The sequence below is a fragment of the Rhinopithecus bieti genome, unplaced genomic scaffold (assembly GCF_001698545.2).
Source record: "Rhinopithecus bieti isolate Rb0 unplaced genomic scaffold, ASM169854v2 scaffold_7605, whole genome shotgun sequence".
Taxonomy (NCBI): domain Eukaryota; kingdom Metazoa; phylum Chordata; class Mammalia; order Primates; family Cercopithecidae; genus Rhinopithecus; species Rhinopithecus bieti.
In genome coordinates this window covers 190,614-207,798 of record NW_016805506.1, presented here as the reverse complement: position 1 = coordinate 207,798, position 17,185 = coordinate 190,614, and the positions used below count along the sequence as shown (strand labels likewise).

Sequence of the window (17,185 nt, the reverse complement as noted above, 5' to 3'; positions counted from 1 at the left end):
TCCCCTTTACCCCCCACCCCCTAACAGGCCCCAGTGTGTGATGTTCCCCTCCCTGTATCCATGTGTTCTCATTGTTCAACTTCCACTTATGAGTGAGAACATGTGGTGTTTGGTTTCCTGTTCCTGTGTGAGTTTGTTGAGGATGATGGTTTCCAGTTTCACCCATGTCCCTGTAAAGGACATGAACTCATTCCTTTTTATGGTTGCATAGTTTTCCATGGTGTATATGTACCACATTTTCTTTATCTAGTAAAGACTGCTTTTAACCTATGAGCAACAATCAAGTTTAAAAAATAAAGGAAGAGCTCAAATGTGAATGCAGAAAGATTGAGCTACTTCAGAGAACCTACTGGTTCTTTTGATTGTGGATCCATTTCAAAATAAAAATGTCCCCCAAAGAGTATTTGCTAATTAAAATTATATGATAAGAAAGACTGTATGAGTTTTAATGGAATTTCCTAAATGTCCTGGATAATATTTATATTCTCTTTCCCTGTAAATATACTTTACAAGTATCTTATATTGTACCATTTACTTTTCACCCAATTAAATTGAATTAATGAGACATTGTAGCCACCTTAGTCATTAACAAAGCATGATCCAGGGCCCTGATTAAGGTGGTTGCTATTTATTGCTAAAGTGCCCTCCAGAAAAGTTGTCCCAGTTTACACATTCCAGGATATGTTGGCGTCTGTTTCTCAAACACTTCTCACATGGCGTCACTATCTTTAGATGTATTGAAGTTTGGCGTAATTATAATAAAGAAGGCATACCTTAACTGTGCAACTGTACAACTGAATACATTTTCAGTTTTAGAACTTTTACACTTTAAAATTGTATACATTTTACACTTTTAAAATGTATACGTCTTGGTGAGTTTGAAGATAAGTAAATACCCAGGAAATCAACACCATAAGGAATGCCATAAACATACCCATCATCTCTAAAAGTTTCTTCTCACTCTATATTTTTGTGATAAGGACGTGTAACAGGATTATATATGAATCTACACAGATAAAATCGTAGAATATTTCCAGCACCTCATAAGGTTTCCTCGTGCCTCCTTCCAGTTAGTTCTCTGTAGAGGCAATAAACTTTCTGACTTGTAGCACCTTATTAGTACCATTAATTCTTAAAATATTTTGCATTTTGAGATGTATTGAATGTTTTTGAGATCCTTACCCTCTATTTGCCAGTCTTCCTTCAGTGAAATTCGATTTTATCTCCATGGTTTAAGTCTCAGTGTTCAGAACTTAGCACCATCCTTTTAGTATATTTTGACCAAAGCAAAGTGGAATTTTACCCCCATTCTCTGAAACACTCAAACTTCTATTAATGCATCCTGATTGTTCCAGCTTCACCATAGTGCAGAAACCCCTGCTTGTTTTTCACTGGGACTGCAAATAAGTTCATACACATTCAGAACTTATATTTTTTTTTTTTTTTTTTTTTTTGAGATGGAGTCTTGCTCTGTCGCCTGGGCTGGAGTGCAGTGGCCGGATCTCAGCTCACTGCAAGCTCCGCCTCCCGGGTTTACGCCATTCTCCTGCCTCAGCCTCCCGAGTATCTGGGACTACAGGAGCCAGCCACCTCGCCCGGCTAGCTTTTTGTATTTTTTTTTAAGTAGAGACGGGGTTTCACCGTGTTAGCCAGGATGGTCTCGAACTCCTGACCTCGTGATCTGCCCGTCTCGGCCTCCCAAAGTGCTGGGATTACAGGCTTGAGCCACCGCGCCTGGCCCAGAACTTATATTTCTTATTTCATATACATTCATTTGATTTTCAGACCTATGTACATACAAGACTTCGACTCATCTTTAATGAGTCATATGTGCACATAAGACAGGTAAATATGTGGTGGGGGAGATGGCAGGGAATGGTGTAGGAAAGCAGGAGGAACAAAATTTATAGAAGCAAATAGTTTTGTGGATTATGCAGCTAGAAGAATTGCATATCCCTACCCTTCATCTCTCAGCTGTCACTACTCATTAATTGTAGAATGTTAAGACTCAAAGGTGTTCAAGTTTTACATATTTATTTTCATACATGTAGAAATGGAAGCCCTGAGAAAATAACTTGCTCAGGGTGAAACAGTTTAATGGCTAAGAGCACAGGCTTTGGAATAATACAAACATTAATCCAAAGGCTTGCTCCATTGTCTGCCTCTTTGATAGCAAAGTGAATTCCCCTCTCTGAGCCTCTGTCTCTGCATCTATAAAATGTGGATAATAGTAGTACCTACCTCCTAGGAGTATTCTGAAAACTACAACTCCTGCTTTTTATCATGTTCATCAAATTTTCAGATAGCATGTGGCTGAGAAATGGCGAACAGTTGGAAAATAGCAAAATCAAGGCATTACCCAAGAGGGCTACAAACCATCTTGATGATTTGGAAGGATAGACCAAAGTGTGGTGAACTAAAAGGTGCCCTTTCTCAGTGTGCCCAGTGTCATAAACTTAAAATTTTAAAATAGCCTGTGAAATTGTCTGTTTCTGCCTCTAGACTGGAATCTCTGTGAGGGCAGGAATTATGTCTTTGGGGAGAAATATTATATTCCCATTGATAAGCACAGTGCCTGGTCCATCATGGATATTCAGCAAATATGTGTCCAGTAGATGAGTGTTGCCTGAATTAAAACTGAGTTGTTCATTGTTCTATAGGATCCTTCTAATAGATCTCTAAGCACACAACAGATACTGAATCAAAGAAAACTAAGGCAGATGATGCATAGCCATCAAAGATGTTTTAAAATGTACCCATGAAGTTTTAAAATGTACCCAGGATTTGTCTGCAGATGCAGAAAGAACTGTTGTGAAACAAGCAGTTTTCATACTGACAGATCTCAGATACACCATGTACAGCACACCATGCATACCATGTGGCAAAGCACCCATATCTATCAGCAGGCAGAGGGACCAAGTGGAAAGCATGGGAAAGAGCCTGTCTTATGGTATTGCAGGAAGAAATGGGTGAGGCAGTGTAAGCAGGGTAGACAGATTTGAGATTGGCTAATTTGAATCACTTTAGTAGGCTCTGGGGTTTCAGAACTGCTCCTGATTGCTTGCTATCTGGCTCTAGGGTGATGAAGGAAGAGAATATTCCTTCCCAGTGTGTATAAGCCATATAGAGGAGATTACTGGAGTGTAGGTTCTGGATTGGTTAATATTCATATGAAAGAGATGCTCCCTGGGCAAGTCTTTTGCTTTCTCTAAGATATGACTATCCCTGGAGGGGAGGGCTCTCCCCAGTCAGGAGGCTCAGATGCCAGAGCATCAAGCTTACAGAATGTAAGAAAATAAAATTAATACAAAAGAAAAAGAGATATAACTACGGAGTGTACACATCCTGGAGATGTGATGGAGCAAGCTTAGAAGACAGCGTTGGGAAGGCCTTGTCCACAGTATCTTAGTCTCTAGGCATAATGGAATCTCCATCCCTTACATGCCATAATATCTTGGTAGGAATGTGTCCTTTCAAATGATGTAGGTTTTGGTTTGGATCTAAATTTTGTTGCTTAGTTACTATGAAACATAGAAGAGTCAAGTTAGCTACCTGAGTCTCATTTTTCTCATCTATCTGTAAAATAAGGATTATTATGTGATGATTGAATGTTATAATGTGTATGAAGTGCTTAGTAGAGTGTCTAAAACATTGTTATAGCCCAAAAAATGGTAGCTGTTATTACTCTTATTATCAAAACAGTTTGTAGAGAAAGATACTTCAGAAGCTGGAATATGGCAAGGCAAGAAAATATACAAAACTAAATAGGTGAATTTAGCTACTCTCAGTGAGGTGAATAGAAGAGGGAGTACATTATATGCTCTGTTCCAGCCAAAAGTGACTTTCCCACTTGGAGATGTTAATACTTGAAAGTCCTCCATCTCTGGGGCTCAGCAGGAATCCTGGGAGTATCCAGCATTTGAAGCCAGGTGGATGGCTATCTGGTAATTCCAAGCAAGCTCGCCTTCCCCAGCATGATCCTAATGCCTCCTTTGGCAGAAACTCTATCAGCGCTGCTCATCTCATTCCTCCAAAAGCTCTCCAAAGTAGTTTTTATTATCCACCTTTGGGAGATACAGAAACTGGGATGTGAAGGGGAGTAGAATCAAATCTTCTGTAGGAATACAGAAGAGTCTAGAAAATTGATTTTATAAATTGTACTACTGGAGTTTCCAGCTCTGATTTCTGGAGATATGAGGGTATTACCTAGGGGGATGAGAGGGAAAGTGATAACAGTGCCTATTTTCTTGAACCCATGTCATCCCTTAGCATTGATATTTATAAATGTGGTACAACCTAACATAAATGTGGTAACAAACAGAGATGGAAAGTGCACAATTCTATGATATTTTATATATATATATATTCACCTACATCATAATACCGGCCCCTTAAGACTGGCAAAGTTTTAAAAAACATTAAAAACAAAGTCTCAATGAGGCCTGTCGGGATGAGGGCAGCTCATGTCAAGTGCAAGAAGCTCCATTTGAGACCAGGTCTCCCACGGACCAAAGCCAGGGCAGCTTTCATCCTTTTTCAGTCACCCCCATAAGTTCCAAGCTGCCAAGGTGCTGGCCCTTCTTAGTAGAGAGAGCTCTCAGCTACCCTTACACGTTGAGCTGTCCATGGTGCTGGATCACTGAATGGGGCTGAGTAATGGGTCCTGTCTTCCAGGAGAAAATGAATTCTGCCCCTTGTGTTACTGCATAGTTATACTCGATGCTTACTGTCCATTATAAAGAAAAGGTCAGTATGACGTAGCACTTGTGCAGAGCCCAGCTGGCAAGAGTTCTGACACAGTTCCTATCCAAATCCTTGGCAAATCTCACCCCTTCTTTTATCTGGGCTTCTTCAAAGCCATCAGTGGCTTTTTGCCCTCCTAAGCACACACTGAAGAAATGGAACATGTTTGCGTCTAAACAGACTTAAGCTAGCATTGTTTATCCAGCTGCGAACTATAAGTCATCTGCATTTAGGTCATCTGGGGAGATAATTCCCAGAACCAGTGAGTCAGATTCTCTGAGGGTAGAGCCCACATATTAATATTCTTTACAAGAACCCTCTAGGTGGTCACTTATCAAGGCTTTGAGAGCTACATCAATAACTCTGTAAGTGTTACTTTTTTTCCATCTAACATATGTGATCACTTCTTCAGACCCCTTGGAATTGTTATAAACATCTTTAATAAGGGTCTTTTGTTTCCTCCACCTTTGACTTTATCAATGCCCTATTAATGGAGCTGCCTCATAGCATAACTCCAGTAACTGTCATTAGCATTGGATATAATGTGGGCGGTCTATTCTTAAGATTTATAACATACTAACCCTGATCACACAGGTTTGGACCTTATCAAAATTGCCATGCAGTTAGCCTTATTGAGAAGTAGTTATTGGTTAATATTGAACACCTATCTTAGGTGAGATGTTAGTTTATGCATCTACTGAGGTTCCCTTTGTAAGTCAGTATATATTCACCCAATGTAGTCAGTCAATAGAAGATTCTACTTTTAAAGGAACAAGCTATCCAGGTGAAGTCAGTGAGATGGTTCCACTCCACTGTAGGCAGATAACATTCCACCTAGAATTCTCTGTTTTTTTCCAAGATATGTTATACATTGGAAGTTATTCAAGTGAGAATATTTGACAATCAAAATATTGAAAAAGCACTATAGGTACCTAATGATGGAAGACATTCATTCAATAACAAGAGTTGAAGGAACCTAGACAGGAAGAAAACTTACTATTATTGAGTATATTATCTATTGAGTAGCATACAAAGCACTTTACATAGGGTTCTTCCTTCAATTCTCATAGCAAAATTGAGAGTCTGGATTTAGTATCCTCATTTTGCATACATGAAAAGTGGGGCTCAGGGACGCTAGGTGGTTTTAGGAGATTAACACATAGATGACGTGGTATGAAAACTGAAGTCTACCTAAGCCCCCAGTCTAAGGTTCTTCTATGCTCTAAGCTTCCAGAGAGGAGACCAGGATGATGATTATTTATTTTGAAGAGAGCAGACTAGTTCTGGAAGTCCTAAGGAAGGAAAACGAGAGAGCTATATGGGTGATGAGTGTGGTCAGGGATGGGAGAAGATGAAACCTCAGTTTGGAAATGTCTTCCTCTGCTGTTGACTGTGTGACTTGTGCTAGTTACTTAAACATTTTAAGCTTCAGTTACATTATCTATAAATTGGGGATAATAGCAGTACTTATCTCATAAAGTTATTATGAAGAATAAGTGAAATAATACTCATAAAGCTTTTAGCTCAATACTTAAGACCTAGTAATGGTTCAATAAATTATATAAATGTCAGAAGTTGTAATAATATTTTCTTAATATTGGAAGGGGGGTCATTGCAAGGTATTAAGTTCCCCATCATAGAAAATCTCCTGATAATAGATGACTACATTTTTACGAAGCTGTAGAAGAGAGGGGAAGAGGTGTCTTTGGCTTTAATACATGATATTTTATTTTGGAGCCATCTTATCAAACTGTACATTTTAAAACCACTTAATTATTTTAGGATTTTTGGAATACATTTGTTTATTCTTTAGTACTTCACCCAGAGTCTCACCAATTCTTTGCCTAGGCTCAGAAATGGATGAAAACAAGGGATGTCTCTGTCTCTTGAATACGTTACTTAGCTAAATTCACACACACACACACACACACACACACACACACACACAATTTTATATATTGATATGGTTGTTGCATCAAAATACTTATGCTAAAATGTTTTTTTATTTAGGTGAATTTAAGCAGTTAACATCATGTTTTAGGTTGAACTAAGTTGATATCCAAGTCTTCTGTATTCCCTATGACTGAGGTATTTGGGATCTGAGTATTCCTTCTTAGCCCATGAAATCATAAGGACAAATGCCCACACATTGGGATGGCATGGTTCACTAATATGCCACACATGTAGCTGGTTTTGAGCATAAAATTGTGAATAATAACACTTGCCTACATTTATTTGCTCTCATCCCTACTTGATGTCTTCCATCCCAGAAGAATGAGCTAATGCATGGCTTCATGCTGTTAGAGAGGAGTGAGGTCCATCATTGGCTTCAGAACTAGTTTGCAGTGATTTAAATACATGGAAGGAGTATTTTCAATTCTTAGAAGGGAAAATGACACCACATTGTAAGTGGATCCTTAGCCACAAACTGCCAAACACTTTATTTAAAACAAGTAGTTCCTTGGACATCCTGCTCTCTGAAATCATCCCAGGCTTTGTTTTAAAATGCTCCGTGTTGACTGCAGATCTTTGAATACTGTGGAACATGTTTATGGATGGAAGTTCTGTACAATATGGCTTCTGTCTTTTTCTTTGTTAATACATTTGCACAGCCTTGATACTGTTTAGACAAATAGACTGTCTTACCTGGTATCTGCCTCTCTATATACCTTTGCTTGTACATTCTTCTCCATCATGTATTTACATACACGGCAATCTCACCCATCTCTAAGGCATAACTTATTTTGTTCCCTCTTCTAGAAAACCTTCTTTAATGAGTCCCCAGAGATAAATAATATCATCTTTCATGAACATTACCTAGAACTATATTGGTGCATTTCTAATGACCTCAGTCTACCTCCTATTACTGTTACTGTTATGTAAGTGTCATTGAGACAACTGCCACAGTCCTACAAACTGGCCTCCTGCTTTAAATCTAGCCTCTCTCCTATCTTTCCTTAACAATGCAAACAGAGCCATCTTTTACAATGAAAAATATCAATACATTGCTTACATGTATTGCATACATGTCATACTTTCCATAAAACTGTTTATTGTCTTCTTTTGTACTTGTTTTGTACTTTTTTTGTACCTCTTATCGTGGCCTTTGCATCCTTGCAAGGTCAGGCCCCTGCCTGCCTTTCCAGTCTTAACTCACAACACCTCTCCCTATATTGGCTCCTTAAATTTCTCTGTTGCCTCCTGCCTCAGGCCCTTTGCACATTTACATGTTTTTTTTTTTTTTTTTTTTTTTTTTTTTTTTTTTTTTTTTTTTTTTTTTTTTGAGGTGGAGTCTCGCTCTGTCGCCCGGACTGGAGTGCACTGGTCGGATCTCAGCTCACTGCAAGCTCTGCCTCCTGGGTTCCCGCCATTCTCCTGCCTCAGCCTCCTGAGTAGCTGGGACTACAGGTGCCCGCCACTTCGCCCGGCTAGTTTTGTATTTTAGTAGAGATGGGGTTTCACCGTGTTAGCCAGGATGGTCTCGATCTCCTGACCTCATGATCCGCCCGTCTTGGCCTCCCAAAGTGCTGGGATTACAGGCTTGAGCCACCGCGCCCGGCCACATGTTGTTTTCTTTGCCTGAAAACTTCTTCCCACATCTCCAGTTTCTCTCATTTACCCTAGGGTAATAGACTTTCCTTTTTTACTTCCCAGCCTCTGTTAGCTCCCTTATGAATCATTCTCCTTGAGCCCTGCTTTTTTTTTCTGTATCATATTTATTTCAATGTATAATTGTATATTTATCTAGTTAATGTTGTTCTCTCTTGCTAGGTTTCAAGTTCCATAAGGATAGAGATTATATTTGTCTTGCACATTATGTTCAGAACCTTGGACAAGGTCCAAAACATACTTGATGCCCCCTAAACACTTTCATTGAATTTTTTTTTTAAGTTCGTTCAATTGTTAGACTTTAATTTTTTCAAAGGCAAAGACCACAGCTTATTCATGTTCTAACTTATTGTGATACCCAACAGGGGTTCTGACTCAGTAGGCATATAAGAAATTGTGTCTGTAAAAAATGAAGTAAGAGAGGACCAACAGGTGGACCCAGATGCCCTAAGAAGATACATCAAAAAGAATGACAGTGCAGGAGGTCTGAGGCTGCCTCTTCTTCTACGATTGACTTCACTCCCCAAGGATGTTGCTCCCATCCCCAAAAATAAACTCCAATCAAATTCACACACCCCTCCTTAACACCAAAATGAAACAAGCTTCATCCCGGAGCCCAGAAAGAGGGGAAATATAAATTGAGCTGAGATTCAGAACCCCCATAGGGGAGATGGCAGTGAAATACCAATAAACTGTATTAATATGCTGAAATCAGGGAGAATAGCTTGAACTCCAACCCAGACTTAATAACTATACGTGAGCGAGTACAGGGAGAAGGCAAGGCTAGGCTTCAGTCAGAATTAAAATGAGATCTGTAATGAAATTGGTAATACAATTTTAAACTGTGAAAACTTTTTTCCCTTCTTCTTTTTCTTATACTTAATGTCCAGCTTGCTCGGCAATGGCTGGGAGCTGTGGATACCACCTAGAGTAGATTTTTTTTTTTCTCCAAATCTCTTCATTAGGAAAGTCTAAATCCACAAAACCATGGAAGAAAAAAAAAATGCTTCAAGCCATTTTCTGCCTTAAATAGTAACTGATCCCCAGGTTAAAGTGACAAGCGGCTTGAGGGAGAACAAACCCAGAAAAACCATTCGAAGCAGCTGAACATGTTCAAGCTTTTAAAGATACCCCAGCAGCCAGTGGGACTGGGATTTTTAATGACACTCTGTGCTAAGATGTTAGCTTGGCTTCCAACCAGAATGAATTGTTACTAATTTTCTTTCCTAACAAAAGAGATAACTGAGTTTGACGTCCAAAATTGGAGACTAATTTCTGTGTTTTGATAGCAGATTGAGTCCAAAAATATGTTCCCAGGAACTGGGGCAGAGGGTTGTTGCAAGGAGTAGGCAAACTCAATTTTCTCTCATTAATAATTCCATTCTGTTGTTGTGAAAAGAAGGCCGCTTTGACTTTTAGAATGGAAAGAGAGAACTCAGGGTGGGAGCTGTGATGAGACTGACTTCAAGTCTATGGAGTTAGTTGTTCCATAATTATTGGCTTGAGGTTTGCAAAATAGTGTAGAATCGAGGCAGTGGAGCAATCCACAGGGGAAAGAAGGTAGTATGGTAAAGACATTAAGTGGATTGATCTGTGGCCCAGGAGATGTGGATTCCAGACAGGTTCATCTGCTTTCTTCAGTGTTTTTTCTTTGCTTCAGGGTTTTTTAAATCTAAAAACATGCTAATACTCCCTCCTTCAAAGAGTGTTAGTGGGCTGATTCACTTAAAAGCATTTTGTCAACTGTGAGGGTAGTTATGATTATGAGAATGTTGTGTCTTTACCTCACTGTTTGTTTACAGCTTTGGTATGTACAAAGAAAACCTTAGGGTTAGAATAGGGTCTTAGCAGGTAAGGCTAGGTAAGGAGAAGGTAGAATATTAGGGAGGTTGGCCTCCCTTGGCTAGAAGAAGGAAGATAGATAGTTAAAATGCATTAATAACACCATTCTTTTATTCTTATATAGTGTTCTGCTTCTTCCCTTTCTTCCTTCCTCTTCTCCATTTTTTATTTTTTTTCCTCCTATGATCAACAAACATTTGCATACCATACTGTCTATGGCATGCTCAGATACTGGGGTGGAGAGACAGATGAAACACCATCTCTGGCCTTCTCCAGCTTAGTGGTGGTGGGACATGCCAAGTCGATAAATGATGAAACTCAGTGTGAATGAGTCATAATGGGATTGTCCTAGATGCTGTGGAGACACCGACGAGAGGCAAACGAGTATCCCAAGCTGGAGATGGGAAGAAGGTGTCTTGAGGAGGTGCTACTTGAGCTACATCTTAGAGCCCTTGACACTTATCTGGAGAAGGGCAATGGTTGATGGCAGGCTTCCCAGGGAGGGGCATGGACACATGTCAGTGCATCCTATAGACCTGTTTTTCAAACCTCCCAATGGTTACAGTGATTAGAAATGTTTACAGAACAGTTGCTAAGTGCCAGGTCTTATTCTAAGTACTTTGCAAGGTATTACTTGTTTCATTCTATTACCTCATGAAGTAGATCCAGTTATTATCCTCAAATTTAAGGGACACATAAAAAATTTAAAGGTCATGTTTGCCTAGGGAGGTTATATGACCACCTTAGTGTTACACAGGTGGGAAGAGATTGAACAGAATTATTTTGAATCAACACCCACAGAATGTGATAGAGAATTTAATGACTAAGATCATCTTCCAGCTACTCTATGAATTCACTCCAACTGTGGACAAATCTCTACTTCTTCAGGACTCAGTTTCTTCATTGTAAAATGTAGGAGGGGAAAAAGGTGATACTTAAGTTTCTTCCCTGCCCCGATATCTTAAATGGAGAGGGAGAAATACTGGAGTTCAAAGTCCCCCTTTACTTATCTCCTGATGGACATGACCTTCCAAGTCCTTATGCAGCCATCACATTAGTGTCCCCAGTACTCTCTCTTCAGACTGGTTTGGGCCAGACTGCCATCAGGCCACCCCCTGAACAAGGAGGTAGGGGGCAGAGACAGCTGAGCAAACAGCTGAGCCCACAAGTTGCCATTTGAAGAAAGCTTAGAAGGATCACATCCAAGCTTGTGGAGGGACTTCAGGCTCCCAAGGCTGCCTGGATGAAAAATAACGTGGTGGGAAGCCTGGTCCCTCCCCAGCTTCCCCTCTTAGTCACAGCTGCAGAGGGACCTTGAACATCTCTGATGCCAGTGGGAGTTTGGGAAGGGAAGAATGCATTGTATTCATATGGGAAAGGGTAAGATGGGAGGAATAATTAACACCTGTGCATCCCTGCTCCCCCTTCCCCAGCCCTGCTTTCCAGCAAAGCCTTGCTATTTGGCTTTTCTCCCCAGCGCATTCCTCTGGATTATGTAAGCCAAATACATCTGCAGCTGCTCAGCCTTGGGTTTTCCAGAAGCTCTTGGCAACTTTCTGAACCTCAGCTAATGGCTGGGGCATCTCACCATCAGCTAGAGTGATCCCCAGGGCCTGGACCATCCCTGAACCTTCTATTTATTCACTCCCTGGCTTTAACTCTGGCTCCCATTTAAACTTTATCAGTGAGTCTATACATTCAGACTTTCAGCTGACATTTGCTGAGTGCCTGTTCAGGGCCAGGACTTAGATTCTGGAACAAACTCAGGCACAGTCAGCATTAAAGGTGGGTGAGGTGGGGGAAAGAACATGGGATTTGGAAGCTTAAATCCTCAGGTTTAAATCTACACTCCTCCACTTACTAATTATGGATCTTGGACGAGTCACTGTACTTCTCAGAACCACCAATTCTACCATCTATAAAAGTGAAGCTATAAGCCCCTACCTCACAGGGTGGTGGCGAAGGTGAAATAGAGAGTAGCGTAACAATAGCCAAAAATAGATGGTTAGAAAATGCTAATCACACCCTCATAGGGATCACATGTGTCATTTAAAATGATGGACTAACTATACAGCAAAAGGCTGCTATGGAAGGTAGATGATAATCTGAACCATCAGGTCATATAGACAGTCAGCCAGGTTGCCAGGGAAGCTTGGAGTCTTTTCCACTGGGCAGATGTGGGTAAAGCTTCAGGGAGCAAGAGGATTTTGCTAGGGTCTTTTCCCATTTGAGGAAACTGGATGGGCAAAGATTGGGAGTGAGAGTGCACTTCTGTTGGAGGTGGGAGGAGAGAGGGAGGACAAGAAGGGCAATCTTCCGGGTAAAAAGAACAGTATGAGTAAAGGTGTGGCAGGAGCAGGTAGCAACCAGCAAGGCTGGGGCTCCATGGGGGCATGAATGGATCTAATGGGAGGGTTACCCAGGAAGAGCAGTTGGGATTTTATCCTAGAAGTTGGGAGTCACGGAAGCACTGAAGGATTTTGATAAAAAGAGTGTAAGAGTCACAGTTGCTTTTACAAAGGGCAAGGCAACTTGTTAATTCAGAGTTCAGTCTGTGGAGTCAGACACACCTGGGTTCAAATGCTAGCTGTATGAAATAATAGATAATAGATGTTACCAATGTTACTTAACCCTTCTGGGTTATGTCTTAATCTGTAGGGTTGGGAGAATTACATGAGATTATATTTCTAAAGTACTTGGTAATGTTCATTTTTATTGGAATCACCATCACTATCCTTTCAGTCTAAGTCGAGTCTCCTTGTTAAATGGTCCTGAACTACTTTTTGCATTCAGTACATTTGCAATTACTTCTTCAATGTCTAATTTGGTTAAGAGTCTGGGCTATAGAATCTCACTGCTGTGGTTTGATAACTGGCTCTGATATTCTGTAGCTATGTAGCCTTGAATTATTTAACCTCTCTAAGCCTCTGTTTGTGCATCTGTGAAGTGGAGAATGTCACAGTGAACCACCTTAGAGGGTGATCTTGCTTAGCACATATTCAATACTTGGAAAACAATAGGCCCTTCCAAAGCTACTTTAAGGCCCATACTGGCAGAGAGTGTAGCTGTCTTATTCTTTTGTAATCCCCACTACACAATCAGTGTTCAATAAAGATTTGTTGAATAAATGATCACAATGTAAAAGGTGAATCTGAGGTTGCCAAAGCTGGAGACAAGGAAGACTGATGGGGGCAGCCATATTGAGTTCATAAGACAATATCTGAACAAAGGCATTAGATGGGAAAATAAAGACAAAAGAGTTCCCATAGAGCTAGAACAAAGAAATATGCAACTAACTGCAAGTAGAGACCAAGGAAGAGGAAGAGTCAAAGATGATGTGGTATCTGCCACCTGGGATCCCTGAAAGGTTGATGACCCCAGACATCAATCAACATAAGAAACCCTACTGAGTTGAGGAAGCCTTGCAAGAATAATCCCCTTTTTGTAAAGCTGTGAGGTGTGGTGGTTATTAGCTTCAGTACCAATGCTAGAGTACATGGGTTCAAACCCTAACTCAAGCTTCATCTTCTGAAAAATGGGGATGCTAATACACCAGAAATTAGACTGTTATTGTGAGGACTAAATGGTTGTGAATTGCAAGGGCCTGGACCATGGTAACCACACTCAAAAACTAGGGACTGTTACAATTCTGCTGAAGCACCAGCATCCCGATGTGAGACCAAGGATCAAATGCCTACTTCTTGGCTACATTTTTAGATTAAAAAAAAAAAGGAAAAAATGCAAGCAACTTTTAAAAACACACAATAGGCCAGGTGCAGTGGCTGATGCCTGTAATCCCAACACTTTGGGAGGCCGAGGCAGGCAGAACACTTGAGGTAAGGAGTTAGAGACCAGCCTGGCCAACACGATGAAACCCTGTCTCTACTAAAAATACAAAATATAGTCCAGCTACTCAGGAGGCTGAGGCAGGAATATCACTTGAACCTGGGAGGTGGAGTTTGCAGTGAGCCAAGATCACGCCACTGCACTCCAACCTGGGCAACAGAGCTAGACTCTGTGAAAAACAACAACAACAACAGCAACAACAACAACAACAACAACAAGCCCACAATATTAGAACCTTTACAAATGCTGCCTGGATGAAAATTATTAGTAGGAGATGTCACTGTGTCCTGCGAGTAAAATTAATTTTCCAGATCTCTGAAGGCTGCTCCCCTCCCCTGAAGGTTTGAATCATTGGAGTAATATCTCAGGTGACATCTCACTGCAATATTTGAATCAGGGTGGAGGATGAGAGAGTGATGAGTCTGTGACACCCACATGAGTGTTAACATGACCTGTGAGTTTCAGGGTTCCAGGGCCAACCATTCCCTACAAAGACTCAAATGAAGCATTAATGTGCTGGGCAGAGGACTTTCTATGGAAGCAGAGGCCTGAAAAAAGATACAGAGGCCTGGTGATGGGAGCTGGTGTCACACTTGAAATGTGGAATCAATTAAAAATGGCAGCTTCTGCTACCCCAAAAAGGAGGGCATGAGTACAGGGGTGAGGGCACATTGTGGGCATATTGTCAAGTAGCTAGCTTGGCAGTTTTCTAAAGTGTAGAATGTTAGAGCCAGAAATTATTTTGAGCCTAATCTTAGCCCATTCTCCTCCTTGGGCATCTCACCCTCAGGCCAAATGAAATAGCTGTTTCCTGAAGGCCCAGACTCTGTTTTGTTTCTTTGCAGCATTTCTCTCCTTTTGCCTAAATCCCTTTGCCCCTTGTATTAGTCTGTTCTCATGCTGCTAATAAAGATATAACCGAGACTGGGTAATTCTAGAGGAAAGAGGTTTGACTCACAGTTCCACATGGCTGGGGAGGCCTCACAATCATGGCAGAAGGCAAGGAGGAGCAAGTCACATCTTACATGGTGGCAGGAAAGAGAATGAGAACTAAATGAAAGGGCTTTCCCCCTATAAAACCATCGGATCTCGCGAGACTTATTCACTACCATGAGAACAGTGTGGGGGAAACAGCCCTGTAATTCAATTATCTCCCACCAGGTCCCTTCCACAACATATGGGAATTATGGGAGCTACAGTTCAGATGAGATCTGGGTGTGGACACAGTCAAACCATAGCACCCCTCTACTCCATTTAGCTGTAACATCTCAGGTGACATCTCACCACAATATTCGAACCAGGGTGGAGGATGAGAGAGTGATGAGTCTGTGACACCCACATGAGTGTTAACATGACTTGTGAGTTTCAGGGTTCCAGGGCCAACCATTCCCTACAAAGACTCAAATGAAGCATTAATGTGCTGGGCAGAGGACTTTCTATGGAAGCAGAGGCCTGAAAAAAGATACAGAGGCCTGGTGATGGGAGCTGGTGTCACACTTGAAATGTGACACTGTTTAGCTGGTTTCTCTACCCCATTTAGCTGCTTTCTTATACTGGACTCAATATAAGGAAGTGTGACAGCTCAAGTATGACTGTTTGTAGGAAACATTCTCTGACTTTGCAGTATGACTGTTTGTAGGAAGCATCCCTGCTCTGTGCACCCAAAGCTTCCTATTTTATCTTCATCACTACACTGATTATATTCTATTATAATGCTCTATCTTGTTATCTCTCAGTTGAACCATACACTACTTTCAGGCAGGGAGTCTTTCTTCCACTTTTATAACCACCCCCTTTTGTCACGGTATTCAACACAGAGTGGGAGCTCAGTATATTTAGATCTGTTCCTATTCAAGATACTTTTTTAAATAACTTAAAAAAAAAAAAAAACAATTCTGAGACATTTAATACCATTCCTGTAATTGTGATTCCTGTTATTGAATTATTGGTTGCAATTTTATTTTGAAACCCAAAATTCGTCACAAGATTTTACAATGAGGTAGACTCTTCAAAACCAGTCTTGAGCCTAGTAAGCATAAGCTGCATTGCTCTCAAAGCTACATCAGGAATTGGGTGGAAGATAGAATAGGTAATTCTCACTGAGGTAGATATCAGAAGATTCTTGGAGAAGGCAGAAGCTGAGTTGAGCGTGAAAGGGTAAGTTGGGCTTAGACAGATTCATTGTCCACCTAGAAGAACTCCTTAGAGGATGGGATGAGACTGTTTGTGCATTTGTGCAAAAGAAAATTGGCCTCAGCTTCTCCTCTCTCCCCAGTTGACCTGCAGCATCAGCTCTCAGCAGCGCCCAGTCCCATCCCCTCCCTAACCTCACACCCTCAGTAAGATCCATCTAAGCAACAGGTGCATACTTATGGCATATTGCATATTCCAAACACAGTGTGGGGACAGCAAGTTGCCATCTACAGGCCTTCAGTCCTATTTCAGTCCCTATCCTTCTCTCATTCCAGAGACAACCTCACTACTAGAATACAAATCCATATAATATTAGATCCTTATGAAAATAACACAAGAATTCATCATGTGCCGGGCAGTATGCTAGGTATTTTGCCTATAATAACTTTTTACATCTTTACAGACTTTATTCACTCATTGAACAAATATTTATTTTCTGTTTCTTGTGTGTCGTGGAGCAGTAAAGATGCTGTTCTGGAAAAGACAGACACAGCCCCTGCCTGCAGCATGCTTTCATTCTCAGCAGGAGACGGACACCAAAGCAAATTAGCAAAATAACAAAGTAAGCATTGGCAACAGGTGAGAGTAGCTGGGAGGATAATTAAAATGAAGTGTTAAATAATTAAAATATAGGAGAGTTGGGATGGCAGGCTCAGATATGCTGGTCAGGGAAGATCTCTCTGAGACAATGGCATTTAAAGGAACATGTGAAGTTGTGTGGGAGAGGAAAGTGTGTGTGTTCCAGGCAGAGGGAACAACACAGTCAAAGCCACTTGGGTGACTTGAACAAGGTGGAACAAGGTCAACGTGGTTGGAGCAGACTGGGTGATGAGTTGTAGAAGTGAGCACAGGAAAGCCTTTCTGTGGAATGGGCATTCTCTTTCCTTTCCATGGACAAGGACACGGAAGAAAGTAGAGCAGGGTAGAGCTCTAAGCAGTGTTCTTTGGTTCA

General features: G+C 40.9%; 1 protein-coding gene across 1 annotated transcript in view; it reads left to right on the top strand.

The window, feature by feature from the left end:
- The window catches only part of LOC108530051 (astrotactin-2-like), a 562,148-nt gene that overhangs the window by 383,743 nt on the left and 161,220 nt on the right, over positions 1-17,185 (top strand). The gene's annotated exons all lie outside the window — the stretch shown is intronic.